This window comes from Eurosta solidaginis, chromosome 2, assembly GCF_040869045.1.
Source record: "Eurosta solidaginis isolate ZX-2024a chromosome 2, ASM4086904v1, whole genome shotgun sequence".
In the NCBI taxonomy this organism is placed as follows: domain Eukaryota; kingdom Metazoa; phylum Arthropoda; class Insecta; order Diptera; family Tephritidae; genus Eurosta; species Eurosta solidaginis.
This window is the reverse complement of record NC_090320.1, coordinates 108773678-108789819: the sequence shown is the minus strand read 5'-3', so window position 1 is coordinate 108789819 and position 16142 is coordinate 108773678. Positions and strand designations below refer to the sequence as shown.

At 41.1% G+C, this 16142-nt stretch overlaps 1 protein-coding gene across 1 annotated transcript in view; it reads right to left on the bottom strand.

Annotated features, from left to right (window-relative positions):
• Kdm5 (Lysine demethylase 5) overlaps positions 1 to 16142 on the bottom strand; it is a 624217-nt gene that overhangs the window by 393220 nt on the left and 214855 nt on the right. The window lies entirely within an intron of this gene.

The following is a 16142-nucleotide window of genomic DNA, read 5'->3' as shown; positions in this document are numbered from 1 at the left end:
TTTATTCAACAATTCCTCTTCTGACACCAATTGTAACGAATTTAGGGAAACTCCGCTTATTTTACACCTTCTAGGTGTCTTTCATGGGGGTGTTGCGCCTTGCACTCACCGGCGTCACCCCAAATCGTCGACTTGTAGGTGTTTCTACACCCTCCCTCCCTCATGTAGGGGCGGAGCCTCCTCGTGGTGGCACCTGATAACGCTTCGGCGGCTAATTCGAGCGGCGACCTTTTTCCTGCGCCGGAATGCATCCTCGATGATAAGGGAGGCGGAAGTTTCTGCGGAGGACTGGGCGAAGGCGCAGCGTGACCTTGCTTGGGCGAAACAGATGCTGCCGGACTTCAGGCTGGACTGGATCGAGAGCGATGAAGCCTCGAAGCGCCAGCGGTCTATGGATGAATCCAACCCTACGGCACCGAAAAGGGCCAAGACGCAGGGAGGCTGGACGCGGTCTTTCGCCGAAATAGCCAAGGATCGGCAGATCATTGGCGTTATAGACGAGAGCAGCGAAGATGGCAGGATCCCGAAACAGAAGTGGAAGTGGATTGAGGGAGCGCTCGCTACTGTGGCCGTTAAGGTCAAAAAAGAAAATCCTGGTCCGCCGCCTTCTTATACCGATGCGGGGTGGTTCCAGGGCAATGTTAAACTAATTGCATGTGACAACGCCAGGTCGGCGAAGCTTTACAAATCCGCCGTCTCGCTGATAGGAGAGGTGTATCCGGGCGCGCGCTTCAAGGTAGTGGAGGCGTGTGATATCCCCTCACGACCAAGAGCGAGAGCCTGGGTTCCAGTGACGCCAACGGACCCCGCTGATATCCTGGAGCTGCTCCAGGAGTACAACCCTTGGAAGGCGCTGACCGATCTGGGGGTGGACGCGTGCCTGGTGGAGTTTATATACAATCTGCTTACGCGTAGGCAGATTAAAACTGAGCTAGGTGGATGCGTGATCCGCAGACCGGTCGGCAGAGGCACTCCGTAGGGAGGAGTTCTCTCTCCGCTACTTTGGGTGGTTACCGTCATCCAACTACTACGCCTCATGGAATCAGAAGGTCACCAAGTGATGGCGTATGCAGATGACATCTGCGTCACCATGCGGGGGAAATTTCCGCAAACTCTTTGCAACCTAATGGAAGGGGCACTATCCAAAATTTCGCACTGGACCACAGCCAAAGGTTTGGAAGTCAACCCGGATAAAACCGAGCTTTTCCTCTTCACGAGGAGGTACAAAGTACCAAATCTAACACCGCCAAGAATTGGGCGTACGTGTTTAGCGTTTAGCGATCAAGTCAAGTATTTGGGAGTCATTCTGGATAGGAAGCTATTATGGAGTGACCATATAGTGGAGCGATGCAAGAAGGCAGCAGCAGCGCTGTTCACCTGCAAGAGGGCAATTGGCACCTTCTGGGGATTCTCTCCTAAGGTGACCTACTGGATTTATACAGCCATTGTGCGCCCGATTCTTCTTTATGGTGCCTTGGTCTGGTGGCCTGCCCTAGCTAAAACTACCTATCTTAAAACGCTTCAAAAGGTGCAACCGAGTTCGGAGCTCTGCATCACCGGGGCTCTAGGCTCCACTCCATCTGAAGCACTCAACACAATGCTATACCTTCCACATCTTGACCTGGTGGCGAAAGAAATAGCGGTCATTTCCGCTCTACGCATAAGGGAAACAGGTCTCTGGTCAAATGGATCTAGTGGACACGCAACAATCCTGGGCACGAACGCCCCAGTCCCAATACCGGTGCGCACTGACTACTACACGCCAAAGAACGTCTTCGCTAAAAACTATAGTATATATATATATAATCGTGACAGGACTGGAATACCAGACAACATACGGTACCGGGTGCCATCAACATTTTCACGGATGGTTCTAAGCTTGACGGGAAGGTAGGAGCAGGCATCTTTTCGCCGGATCTGGGTCTAGAGGTCCCTTTTCGCCTACCAGATCACTGTAGTGTTTGCCAAGCGGAAATGCTGGCAATACACAGGGCTGTGAACCATCTCAGGGCTATGCCTAAGGATGGTAAACGGGTGTATATTTTCTCAGACAGCCAGGCCGGATTAAAGGCCCTGGACTCATTCGTCGACAACGCGAAGTCGGTCACTGATCTCTTAACGAGAAGGCTCATCACTTCAGTATCAGCCTTATATGGGTACCTGGGCACAGGGATATTGAAGGCAACTGCGGAGCAGACGAGCTGGCCAGAAGAGGCACCACCGACCATATTCTTCCGGGAAATGATTCGGTAGGTATACCCATGGCCACTTTCAGGCTTCGTGTGAAGACAAGCACTATACGAATTGCAAATGGACTATGGTCAGCCATATCATCGTGTGAGACATCCAGGCAAACCTGGCCCTCATCTGACAAGCGGCGCACAGGAGCGCTTCTGATTTTAAACAAATCAGTTCTATCGTCCCTGATAAGGGTTCTAACAGGGCATTGTTTAATAGGCACGCATGGTGCTAGAATGGGGTCTCTGCTATGAAGTAAAGGCTCTAGCAAAATTTATAATTTCCACGAGGTGACCCGCTTTAGGCAGGGTAGGGGTCATCTTTGAGACCGTATAGGGTATTACAATGAGCCCATTGGTGGCAAGTAGTGAGCTGTTACCATAGTGTCCAGCTCAGCCCTTGCAACCTAACCTAACCTAGCCTAACCTACAGATGTATTATAGCTCAACCTTGTCGCTATGCACCTGTTGCTTAGGTTGCTTAGTTACGAAATTGCGTGATGGAGTCGAATAAGGGGAGATTCAACCAATCAGAATTCTCCACGTCATTCGACTCCTTCATTTTCAGTGATGACAAGTGCATCACTTATGCATGGTTGCATCTTGCACTTTGCTTGTGAGGGGGAGTTGCCACCTAGTTTTGCACGTAAGAATTGATTGTATTAGCTGACACGACATCATCCCTCTTTGGAAAAGAAGAATTTGGCAATATGATTAATTTTGCCAAATTCTGCTCTAGGCTTTACCAATTTGTTGTAATGTTCTGAATGAACGAGTTTGCTAGCATTAGGGTGATTCTAACCCGGGATTCGTGCATTCACCACAGTGCAACTTAGAATTAAAATGAAATTTGCAAGAAAATAAATAAATAAATAAATTATATACGTACAAAAAAGTTAGCTTTAAGATATATATGATTTATAGAATTTTTGTTTGAAGTGAGTCGGTTTTTTTTTTGCATGCTTATTGTAGAATCTACCTAAGTAAATTTATATTTATTTGTTATACGGAGTACATTGAAATAATTTGTTTTGTTTGGCCTTCATTGGCGGGTTCTTAAAATATATTTATATCTAAAGATTATTTAGTAAAATTTATGAGGATAAAAGTACGGACTATCAATTTAATTAATTTTATGGATACGAATTTTATGTACAATTTTGTCAATTTGAATACTTCTATCACAAATCGTTATATTTGGTCCATTAATACTCTTTTTTATGTAGGGACCTTGCTATATATTTTTATGTTCGTTTCTTGGTTCTGTTTCTACTACAACTCTATCATTAACATTAATTTCTAAAGGCTTAGCCGTTTTATCGTATAATTCTTTATTTCTAATTTTATGTTTATTTATAAAAATTTTTGCCATTTTATGGGATTTTTGCATTCTAAACTTAAGATCTTTTGTGTAATTTTCTACGTTATAGATCGACTCAATTTGTTCCTTTTGTAATTCATGTGGCATTGTAATTCCAAAGTAGTAAATTTATTGTCAAAAACCGAACTACTTGCAGTATTATGTAAAAATCTGGAGTATTTCAAATATGTATCCCAATCTGAATACGTTTCGTTTAGATATGCACGTAAGTATTCTTTAAAGACTCTATGATTTCTTTCAACAGTTTCATGGTGGTAAGCTGCTGAGAAATACTATGATTTGTGACTTTTCTAAATACCTGGTAACTGTAACTGTACCAGATAAATCAGCAAAAACTATTACGTGTGCTATTTTTGAAACCATTATATTAACATATGGTGCAATGAAAGCCATTAGATCCGGTTTGGGAACATTGACAAAACTTTTAAAAATTAATCATGAACAGCGAGGTTAGGTTAGGTTGAACTGACCGGGCCATGAGGACCTCGCATATACTGAATAAGTCCGTAGTGTTACCAGAAGTTTGTTTTAACGACCAAACTGAAAAACCCTATCAAAAAACAGGACCTATGTTATAAAATAACTCCGTCCTCTTGGCAAATACTAGAAGCTTCCTAGGACTTAAGCCACTTGCTGCTTCTAGATCTGACAGCTGTATCACTCCTACTAGCTGGAGTCTCAGCCTGGCAAGCGCAGGACAAGAGCACAGCCCGCACTTCCTACATCTGCTATCACTGACCAAGCCTAATTTAAAAGCATGTGACGCCAGAAGGCAGTGTCCAGTCAGAATACCCGTCATGAGTCTACAGTCCTCTCTTTTTAATGATAGAAGCAACTTTGTTAGTCTAAGTTTGTAAGACCTGCACATAATCTTCGACACTTTACAGCCCGCGCTTGAACCCACGCCTTTCCTGCTTGGTCGATCATGTGCACCTCTCGCCTTCGCTTAATTTCGCCCAGTCTAATTGGGACGTCTACGGAGGAAGCTTCAAGGGATGCGCCCTTTTTAGCTAATTCATCCGCTTTTCATTCCCATCTATTCCCATATGCCCTGGGACCCAATATAGATGTATGCTTCTCCCTGCTTACACTCTAACACGCATTTAGATGCTGTGGTATGCGAGATTATTGCCTTAATTGCTGCTTGGCTGTAAATATAAAAGTTAACACGATTGCAGCTTGGGCTATTTTCTTCCAAGGTTTCTACTGCTTTGGTTACGGCTACTATTTCCGCTTGGAAAACGCTACAGTAATCCGGCAGCCTGTAGGATCTGTTTATTTCCGGATCAGCACAGTATACCGCAGACCCTACTCCTTCCACTACTTTGGAACCATCTGTGTACACATGTATCGCCTCGACCGCCATTTGAGCACCCTTGCACCAACCGTCCACCTCTATTGTGGCCTTAAGATCGCCCTCGACGCGCAAATAGGGAATCAAGTAGTCTGTTCGTCTTGTGATTGATGACGCTATACTACTAAGGCCGTATGGTCGGCGCTCAAGCTGCCCCGAGGCACCCAGCCTGGTTGCAGTTGTTAACGTTATGTTCTTTGCTACCAGGTCTACAGGTGGAATGTGCAGAATGGCATACAGTGCAGCTGTCGGGGTTGTTTTCCAGGCTCCCGTAATTCTAAGCATTGATAGTCTGCATACCCCCTCTAATTTTTTGAGGTAGGTTGCTTTTTATGTGGCTTTCTACCAAACAAGAACTCCATAGTATAGGATAGGGCTTACAATCGCTGTAAAAACCCAATGACAAAGAGAGTGCGATAAGCCCCACGTACACTCCAGTATTATTTTACATGCATAAAGTGCCGTTGAAGCCTTCTTCACCCTCTCCTCCACGTTGAGCTTCCATGACAGCTTACTGTCTAGGATGATTCCTAGATACTTTGTGCAAGGTTTCTCCTGTAGGGTCACCCCTCCTAACTTAGGCCTAATCCAATTTAGCGAACTTGTTACCATATTTGGATTCTGGAAGTGGGCCTATTGTATCGACAATTACTATGTCAAATGGTTTACAGGACGTTGGAGTCAAGACAAGATTTTCCTTTGTTTTTGGTTTGTTTTACTACTTAAAAGGCATTTATTGCAATTATATAATATTTTGTTCCTAATTTGGTATATGATCGTTTTGTACCGCAATGACCGCCTAACAGTGGGTCCTCGTGATAAATTGTCATAAGTTTTTGTTTTTGCTCTGTTTCTATTACAGTTTCTACAGGGTCCGTCAATATTATTTGTAATTATTTTAAAATTCGTAACTGCTTAATATTGTGACTGCGGCTACATTTTCAAGCCTAGATAATAACTCATCTAAATTTGGTTTTCCGTTAACATTCACAAAATTAAGTAAGTTTATTTGATCATTTTGGGAAAAATTTAAACAACATGCGAAAGCTGTTTCGATTATACCTGGTAAATCTCTTCAAAGCCTTTTCTCCCGGGAGTGGGATTTGAACCCGCACTCCTACGATGGTTGAAGTGTTACAGCATTCAGCCACGTCATGCCTTAGCTGTTGTAAACCTTATCCCAATTGCCTTCTTTGCATATTTTTCTTTATGCACTGGACATACTTCGTATGTCATCGTGTGGCAAAGTTATGCGTTGGTAAGGCGGCTTTTGTTCTATTTATAGAACTACAACGAATTAACCAATGTTTTCTATTTGTATGAGTTTTTAAGCGGAAATTACCCTCTTATTGCTTTAAATGTATGAAAACATTTATTTGAAGCAATTTTTAATTTATAATTTATTTAATCATTTTGGGAAAAATTTAAACAACCTGACATCAGGACGGACAAGGCGACAGCTGTTTCGATTATACCTTGTAAATCTCTTCAAAGCCTTTTCACCCGGGAGTGGGATTTGAACCCGCACTCCTCCGATGGTTGAAGTGTTCAAGCGCATTCAGCCACGCCATGCCTTAGTTGTTGTAAAGTAGTTGTAGTTAAGTATGTTTAGTTTTTTATGTTTTAAATGCGTATAAATTTGTAAATTGGAGATCTCATTAATTTTATTATATTGTATAATCGATTTTATTCGCGGTATCCTTTTTGAAAAATCGTAGCAAAATTTGTCATTAACTTGTACTTTAGGCTGCGACACGCCCATTGTGTCAGCTAAATTAGCGTCTTTATTTTGTAATTCCGTTTGTTTAGTCTGTGATCGCGTTTGGACTGATAACATGCTTTGTAGAATCTTTTATTTCGTCTATACTAATACGTGAAAGAACATCAGCCACAACGTTGGATTTTCCTTTTATATATTCAATTGTAAATTTATTTTCTGACAGTTCTAATCGAAAGTTTAGAAGAGGGGTTTTTCATGTTAAAAACATAAACTAGTGGTCTATGATCGGATTTTACTGTGAAATTTGTACCGTAAACATAAGGACGAAAATGCTTTATAGCGAAATGCATTGCTAGGAATTCTAATTCGATAATTGCTTTTTCCTGTTTGGCTTTATTGAAAGATTTTGACGCGAAGCAAATTGTTAAATCGCTTTCACCATGCTTTTGGCTCAATATAGCAACACACCCACTCTTAGAAGTATCTACTGTAATATTAAATTATTTTGTAAAATCACGGTATTGTAGAAGTAGAGGAGACATTAATGCAAGTTGTAGTTTTTCGAAAGCGTTTTCGTAAGCTTCATCCCAAACAAATTCAACTTTTTTCTGATTTAAAGGCGCTGCAAAAGATGCAAAATTGGGTATAAATTGCCTGTAGTAATTTGCAAATACGACAAATCGCCTAACCGCATCTTTGTCTTTTGGCTTAGTATACCTTTTAATAGCGTCTATTTTTGAATCATCGGGCAGCAAACCTTTTGACGTATATTTGTTGCTTCGGAACGAAGGAAATTGCATTTGTTGGGATTTAACTTTAAATTAAACTTTCTACAGGTTTCGAAAACTTTTTCTAAATTCTTAAGGTGGTGTGCCTCACTACAACCAACGACGATAACGTCGTCAATCTACATAAAAGCCTGATTTGGCGAAATGCCTGAAAATGCTAATGGCATCATATGTGAAAAAGAATTTGGTGCTATATTTAACTTGAAATGTAAAACTTTCCAACGAAAAGCTCCTCGATCTGTACTGAAAGATGTCACGTCTGTATTTGGTGAAAACCAGTTTTTCAAATTATAACAGTCCTTTAATTTTGGTACCGAAAAAAGATCCAACGGGCAAAAAGTCGTATCGAATGTGCGTAGATTTCAGAACAGTCAACAAAAAGCTTATAGACGAAATCATTCTGTAATAGGTTTCCGACTTGTGTATTAATTTCTTCACGTTGTGTGCATGGCAAACGGTAATTTTTAATATAGGCAGGAGTTTTGTCAGTGAATCTAAGTTTTTGTTCGTAAAAGTTATTTAAAGTCATACGGTCAGTTCCCAAAACACATCGGCATATTTTAAGCATTGTTGAGCATAACCAGGCATTTCATTTTTCAAGATTTTTGATAATTCCTCTAACCGCTTTTGATCTTTTGAAGCTTCACTTATTTGTAGACGTTGTAACGTTTAAAAGTTTTACTATTGGGTTATATGTGTCAACAACTAACTTTGCCGTAAAAACATCACTGAACAATTTCTTGTGAGTCTACAAAATCAGTATTGTCGCATTTTGGTAATTTAAATTATCTATAAACTTCGCATCTTGGAGGAATAATCAAAGTATCGGTACTCATACCGTGCAAAATTGGAATATTAAGATTTTCTATGCCCGATTTAATAAGTTATGCTGTGTTTTGCGTAATTAATGATGCATGTTTAGGCCACAGGCCTAAATATATTTGCCCTCCCTCGTAGCAATTTACCTAATCAACCAACACACTCATAAATGTGTGTTCACAAATATACACATGCGTTCATATGTATAAGCTGCAATTGTTTGTGCACATATACTTAAAACTTTTTTACTTTACTGCTATGGACAGGCTATATAGGAACTTTCGGCGGGGAAACTCAAGGAAAGTGGCTGTATAGTGAGCTCATAGCTTTTCTCTGCCAAGCGCGCGGCCTCTTTTGATCCAGCCGTCGAAGTGAAAGCATCCTGCCAACATACGTTACGTAAGTGCTAATAATTTTCCAATACATTTGTTAAATTTTGCACAACATTTGTTAAACTATTCCTTAACACTTGTTGTTTCCTTGCAATATATTGAATAAAAACCATTGTATTTCCTTTTACTAATACGAAAACTTTTGGTGTTTTTATTTTTTCCTTTTTTTCCGCCTTAGGTTAGGCTCTCTAAAGGTCCATAACGAGCGTTCATATATATTTTTTATTTTTTCACTAACACCATTTTTCACGGCGGCCACCGTGGTGTGATGGTAGCGTGCTCCGCCTATCACACCGTATGCCCTGGGTTCAACTCCCGGGCAAAGCAACATCAAAATTTTAGAAATAAGATTTTTCAATTAGAAGAAACATTTTCTAAGCGGGGTCGCCCCTCGGCAGTGTTTGGCAAGCACTCCGGGTGTATTTCTGCCATGAAAAGCTCTCAGTGAAAACTCATCTGCTTTGCAGATGCCGTTCGGAGTCGGCATAAAACATGTAGGTCCCGTCCGGCCAATTTGTAGGGAAAATCAAGAGGAGCACGACGCAAATTGGAAGAGAAGCTCGGCCTTAGATCTCTTCGGAGGTTATCGCGCCTTACATTTATTTTTTTTTATTTTTCAATAGCCATTACTTATTCATTAGCACATCTGCATTAGCACTTTCTTTTAATAATTACGTGGGCGCGCCGTTGCCACCACGAAATTGCGTATTCCTTAAATTAATTCCTAGCTTTCTCGCAAGCTTCGAGGCCACTTCCCCGAGAAATCTCTCTCGAACATAGTCCTTCATTTCAGTTCATTTTCACTTAATACTCTCTGCAAAGGCAATTAATTAATTAATATTTCAATAAATTTTGATTTAATATAATGGATACCTATATACGCCAAGCAGAGGCAGTGACTGAGTTTGAAAATTACTATAATGATATGTCACCTTCAAACCAAACAAAATACACCCTTTTAGTCCAAAAGGAGGAGTTGAAATCGCTATGGGAGAAGGTGAAGCAGACACATGAAGACATCTTGAGCTCCTCAGAACTCGAGGTAAAAGAGCACTCGGCCATTAAAAAGAAGCACAAAGTTACATACTTCAGTTTTCTCAAGTGCCAGGCAGCAATGGCTGAACTTTCGTAAAAACTTGAGAAAGCTAAAAAGAAAAAAGAAAGCTTAGGAGAAAGGGAATATAGGGTGCGAATGCGAGCATGTGATACGGACGTGTTCAAAGGAGATTACCTTTCTTGGCCGTCATTTAGACATGTTCACTGCTATATACATACGTAAAAAAAAACTTCGAAGCAGTAGAAAAATTATATTACTTACATCAAAAGACTCCAGGTGAGGCCAAAGAAATAGTCGGACGATGATGTCCTTTAACAAAAGACGGTTTCGAAACAGCATGGAAAAATCTGTGTGACCGATACGAAAATAAACGTATTTTAGTAGATGCCCAACTAAAAATTCTTTTTAATTTGAAAGCAGTTGGGAGTGAATGCGGTAGCTCCATCAAGAAACTGCAGCGTGAAATAAATAATTGCATCGCGTCGCTCCAATGTCATCATATAGACATATCAAACTGGGATGCAATTATAACGTATCTCTGTTCAACAAAATTGCCAGAAACCACACTGGCACTCTGGGAGCAAACAATCGAAAACAAAACAGAAATTTCAAAATCGGCTGATATGGATAAATTCCTATCCAATCGTTTCCAAACCCTAGAAACCGTGAGTGATTTGAGAGGGGACAGAGTTTCCAAACCTTCAAAGCCACAAGTGTCTCGTTCGACAACAGATACAGCTGCTAAAAAATTAGGGTCCTATCAAGCAAGTGTGGCCAAACCTACATGTAAGATGTGCAAAAGTCCTGCACATCGAATAGCAAAGTGCGAAAAGTTCTTACGTTTAACGCCTACTAAACGGTTTGAACAAATTAAGAGCAGCCGTGGGTGTATAAACTGCCTTTCTGCTGCCATTCGGTAACAAAGTGCACCAGTCAAATGAACTGTGCCACATGTCATTTAAGACATCATACGCTGCTTCATATTTCGAATCAGCCAAAACCAACAAATACTTCAGACACTATCGGAGCATCTACGTCACGAGAAGCTCAAATACGACGCAATGCTGAAAGAGAAGATGCTCCGATTAATAATGTGAACTCATGTTTTGCTAATACAAGTAAAGGAGCATTACTAGGGACAATTCCGGTTAATATTCATTTTAATGGTGTTGACTATTCGGCGAGAGCCCTAATAGACTCGGGATCTGAATGTTCATTCATTACCGAGAAACTCAAGCGCAGAATAAATCTGCCAACTAAACGCATGCATGCCGAAGTTTGGGGCATCAATAATACAATATCTGCACAAGTAAAAGAAGCGTGCAACATAAAACTGCGGTCACCAACAGACCCGTTAATCGGGATTAATACAATCATGCTGGTTTTACCACAATTAACAGGGAATCTTCCAACTTACCAAATAAACGCAATGACTAGGCAAGCATTCCCTGACTTAGTACTGGCTGACAAAATATTCTTTGTCAATGAGCTAGTCGATCTAATTCTGGGCGGAGACATATACCCCCAGATTTTTAGGCGGCATTGGGAAAGATGTGCTGAATACATTAATAGCACAAGAAACGGTGTTCGGCTGGATATTGACAGGCCGGACAGATGCGGTTGATACAAATAAAACCCTAGTTTCATATTTCAACGAGGTCACTTTAGACAAACAACTGGCGGCTTTTTGGGAGATAGAGGAAATTCCAAAGAAGAGGAGCATCAATAACGATGACACTTACTGCGAGGAGATATACAAATCCACAACAGTTCGGAACAACGATAGCAAATACGTAGTCTCCTTACCCTTTAGGAAAGAATTTAGCTTAAGTGCCTCTCTAAGAAGTGCGTGCTCTCAATTTTATCGCAATGAGACACGATTAGCTAAAAATCCCGACCTACAAACATAATACAATAGAGTTGTATCTGAATACGAAACCTTCGGGCATATGAAAGAAGTCAGTAATACCCCGCCAGACTCAACCGACTGTTACTTCCTACCTCACCATGCTGTTATAAAGGAGGGAAGTACAACAACAAAAGTTAGAGTAGTATTTAGTGCATCATGTCCTACCACAAACGGAAAAGTTTAAATGATGCCCAATACTTCAATCCGACCTAACAATCTTAATACTTTGTTAGAGACTGTTCAAATACGTCTTCAACAGCGATATCGAGGAGATGTATCGCCAAATATGGGTCAATGAAGACCAAACAAAATACCATCGAATCGTATTTCGCAACTGCCCCAAGGTTCTAATCAAGCCTTATGAATTAAAATCAGTAACATTTGGAGTGAATTGTGCTCCATACCTTGCGATTTGGACACTGCACCAACTCGCTGATGACGTGGAGACCTCGCATCCAATGGCAGCAGATATCTTGCGAAATTGTATGTACGTTGATGACGTACTCGCCGGTGGGCACAGCATCGGAACTGCGATAAGGGCAAGGGATCAAATATCATCGGCGTTACAATCGGCAGGTTTCCCATTGCGAAAATGGACGTCCAACTGCACGAAAATTCTACAGGGTATACCGAAGCAACACTTATTAAGCGAGGATTTTCTTGAGTTTGAAGACACCAGCACGGTAAAAGCACTCGGTATCAGGTGGAACGCCCATTTCGACTACTTCTACTTCACAGTGAAACCCTTTGACAATAACCATGCCGTAACAAAAAGGTCAATACTTTCTGCGATAGCAAAACTTTTCGACCCTCTTGGCTGGCTGGCACCAGTCATAATATTAGCCAAGATGATAATGCAAAATATTTGGTTAGAAGGGACAGGCTGGGATGAAGACGTGTCTGAAACCACGTTACATCGGTGGCAATCATTCATGACTGACTACGAAAAGATCAACGATATACGCATACCGCGATGGGTTCACTACACATTAAAGGACAATATCTAAATACATGGATTCAGCGATGCTTCGGAAAAAGCATATGCCGCCACTGTCTTCCTGAGGGTACAAACAAAGGATCAAGTCTTCACCAACCTGTTGATGGCCAAGACGAGAGTAGCCCGGTCAAAATCATATCCTTGCCTCGACTCGAACTCTGCGGTGCAGTTCTACTATAAGAATTAATGGTATCTGTGGTTGAAAATATGAAACTTTCGAACATTAAAGTAACCCTTTGGACAAATTCAACTATAGTGCTGGCATGGATCCGAAAATCACCATGTTCGTGGCACATCGAATAACTAAAATCATCGACAAGGTAGGAGACAAAGTATGGCGGCACGTAGACTCCGCGTCAAATCCTGCAGATTTGGCGAGCAGAGGCCCCTTCGCTTCGGATCTAATCAACAATTTTTTGTGGTGGCAGGGATCTTCTTGGTTACAAGAAGACAACGAAAATTGGCCAACATAAGAAGAAGATTACAATACGAATATGGAGGAAAAAGGGTGAAAGTTCATACAACTTCGGTCAAAAATAACTTGGACATTCTGGATTGGTTGTCCGATTTACCAATGGCTTTACGGGTTATATCTTATATTCTTCGGTTTTTCCAGAAAACACACCCAAAAACTAAAGCCTCCTTTAAAAGGGAATCTCATTCGATAGCCCCTGACGAAATAGAAAAACAACACGAAGATTGATAACAATATGCCAAAGGCAACATTATCAAGAAGAGTACGCAAATTTGAAAGTCAGGAAAACTAATAAATGGCAAGAGTGATATTTTACCCCTAGATCCATATATAGACGAAGAAGGCATCATTCGAACTGGGGGCGGACTGGGGCATCCAAAGACATGTCCCATAACGAAAGTCATCCCATTATCCTTCCTTACACTTCCAGGTTATCCAGACTTATAGTTCAATCCTCTCATAAGACCACCCTGCATGGAGGGAACCAGCTGATGCTACGTCATATCCGCACTCAGTACTGGATCCCTCGCGTTAAAATCATGATAAGGTCTGTTATCCACAACTGTAACTGTACTATTTACAGGAAGCGGACACAAACGCAACTTATGGGGATCCTTCCGAAAGAGCGCACCATCTTTACTAGGGCCTTCACCAACACTGGGGTAGATATCGCGGGACCATTCGATATAAAATCCTACCGAGGGAGGGGATGCCGAATTTCAAAAGGATATGTTTGTCTGTTCGTCTGCTTTTCGACGAAATCCATCCATCTAGAAGCGACAAACGAACCTAGTACCGGGTTCTTCCTAGCTGCCTTCGCCAGATTTGTATCCAGACGAGGCTGTCCGAAAAACGTTTACTCCGACAATGGTACTAACTTCGTCGGAGCTTCGCGATCTTTACGATCCGAGTTTAAAGCATTTCTGCGTGAAGCGAGGGACGGAACATTGAATAAATATAGCCATCACACTTTAGAATGACATTTTATACCGCCAAGCGCTCTTCACATGGGAGGTTTGTGGGAAGCGGGGGTAAAAAGTTTTAAGACCCATTTAAAAAGATCGCAACCGATCATAAATATACTCTTGAAGAGTTTACGACCCTATTATGTCGAATTGAGGCCTGCCTCAACTCTAGGCCTCTCAGTCCCTCATCCAATGACCCCTCCAACCTGGAGCCGCTTACTCCAGGCCACATTCTCGTGGGTCGGCATCTTTTAGCTCCACCTGAACTCGATTGTAGTGAAAATCCTGCCTCAATCGTAAACCGGTGGCAAAAGATGAAAGCCCTTCATCAAACATTTTGCAAAAGATGGAAGTCGGAATATCTCACCGAAATACAGAAACGGTATAAGTGGAAACATCGACAATCCAACTTAAAACCCGGGGACCTAGTGGTCATAAAGGAGGACAACCTACAACCCAACGAGTGGAGAATGGGGAGAATCGTCAACACACACCCAGGTTCCGATAACCGTGTACGTGTTGTTGACGTCAATACAATTAAAGGACAAATTACCAGACCAATCGCAAAACTGGTACTACTTCCGCCCAAGGACGAGGAAAATGAACTGTAATAGCCCACCTTCCTCTATCCCAAATAACCCAGCTCCCGTTCACCCCGAACGAGGCCAACACACCGATAACCCAGCTCTCGTTCCCCCCAACGAGGCTAACTCACCCTAACGTAGATAAACTATCTGCCCCAGAATACAAAGCAGCAATTACAACCCCCAAAATCCATCGAAACTCTGTCAAATTACACAGATATCGATTCTACAAAAATGAATTTTTTCTGATATGCATGTAGATTTTCTTCAGTATTGTAGAAATTCATAACAGCCGAGGAAAAATTTCCTTGCGTATTGCGAAATCCCTCAAAGTTTTTTCCTTTGCGTGTTTACCATATTTGGCACATTGCGGCCACAACCGCTTGTGCTTAAATCGTTTAAGTTTGATGAATCTTACTTCTTTTGGTTATATATTGTATTTAATGTTATGTTTTTTAAAAAGATATAGAAACAAAATATCACTGACAAGCCCTTCATCATCCAACTTTTCGTTATACTTTGGGTGTTGTTTTAATAAAGCTGTTATATATTGCTGAGATACCTTTACAATAAACGCCATTTTTGCTTAGTTACATGATGTTTTGGAGTATATGTATGTTGTATGTATTTAAGAAAAAAAAATGTGTATCTATATTTTTACTGTTTGTTTAAAATCTACAGTACACCTAAACTTCTCACGTTTAAGGGTATGTCAGCGTAGGCGTGAAATTCCTACAATGGTATAAGGATCCAAAACATAGCCATGTATAACGATTTCTTCTAAAGTTTCTAAGCAATGCGAACAGTGATCTATCCATAGATTTAAATGCTGCGCTCGTTTATTTACCTGTATGGGAGATTTCAACAGCTTAGACTGTTACCTCTACCGGTAATGTGCTCATTGCTGGGCCGCCGAATGATACAATATCAACAAGTAATAACAAAAATAAAATGGAGCAGCATTATAGTTTTTCTGCGGTATTCGATAGTAGCGTACGACAGGACGAGGTATACCGTATTTGCATTGCACCACGTATTGACAGTTCAGATAGCTTTACGGTGTTAACATATGGCCCTTCGGGTTCGGGTAAAACCTTTACATAATTGGGCACGCCTAATAATCCGGGTATTGTACCACGAGCTGTAGAAAATGTTTTCAAAATGAATGCTGTCAACATCTATCCCTAGCCGGTCCCGATGATGATCTCTTCGCTAGGATAAAACCTCAATTTGTTTACTGCTAATTCCTCAAACGTTGTTTTTTTTAGTTGCTAAGTACTATCATTTACTCCGAATCGTTCTTTTTACCTATTATTTAACTCATTTTTAGAATAACATATAAAATGGGCTGTAGATAAGCTAGGAATTACGATGAACACTGTAGCAGCAAATATGCGTAACATATGGGCAAATTAACTTCTATTTGAATAAGTAAACTCTGTGCACATTTGCCTTGTTGTTAAT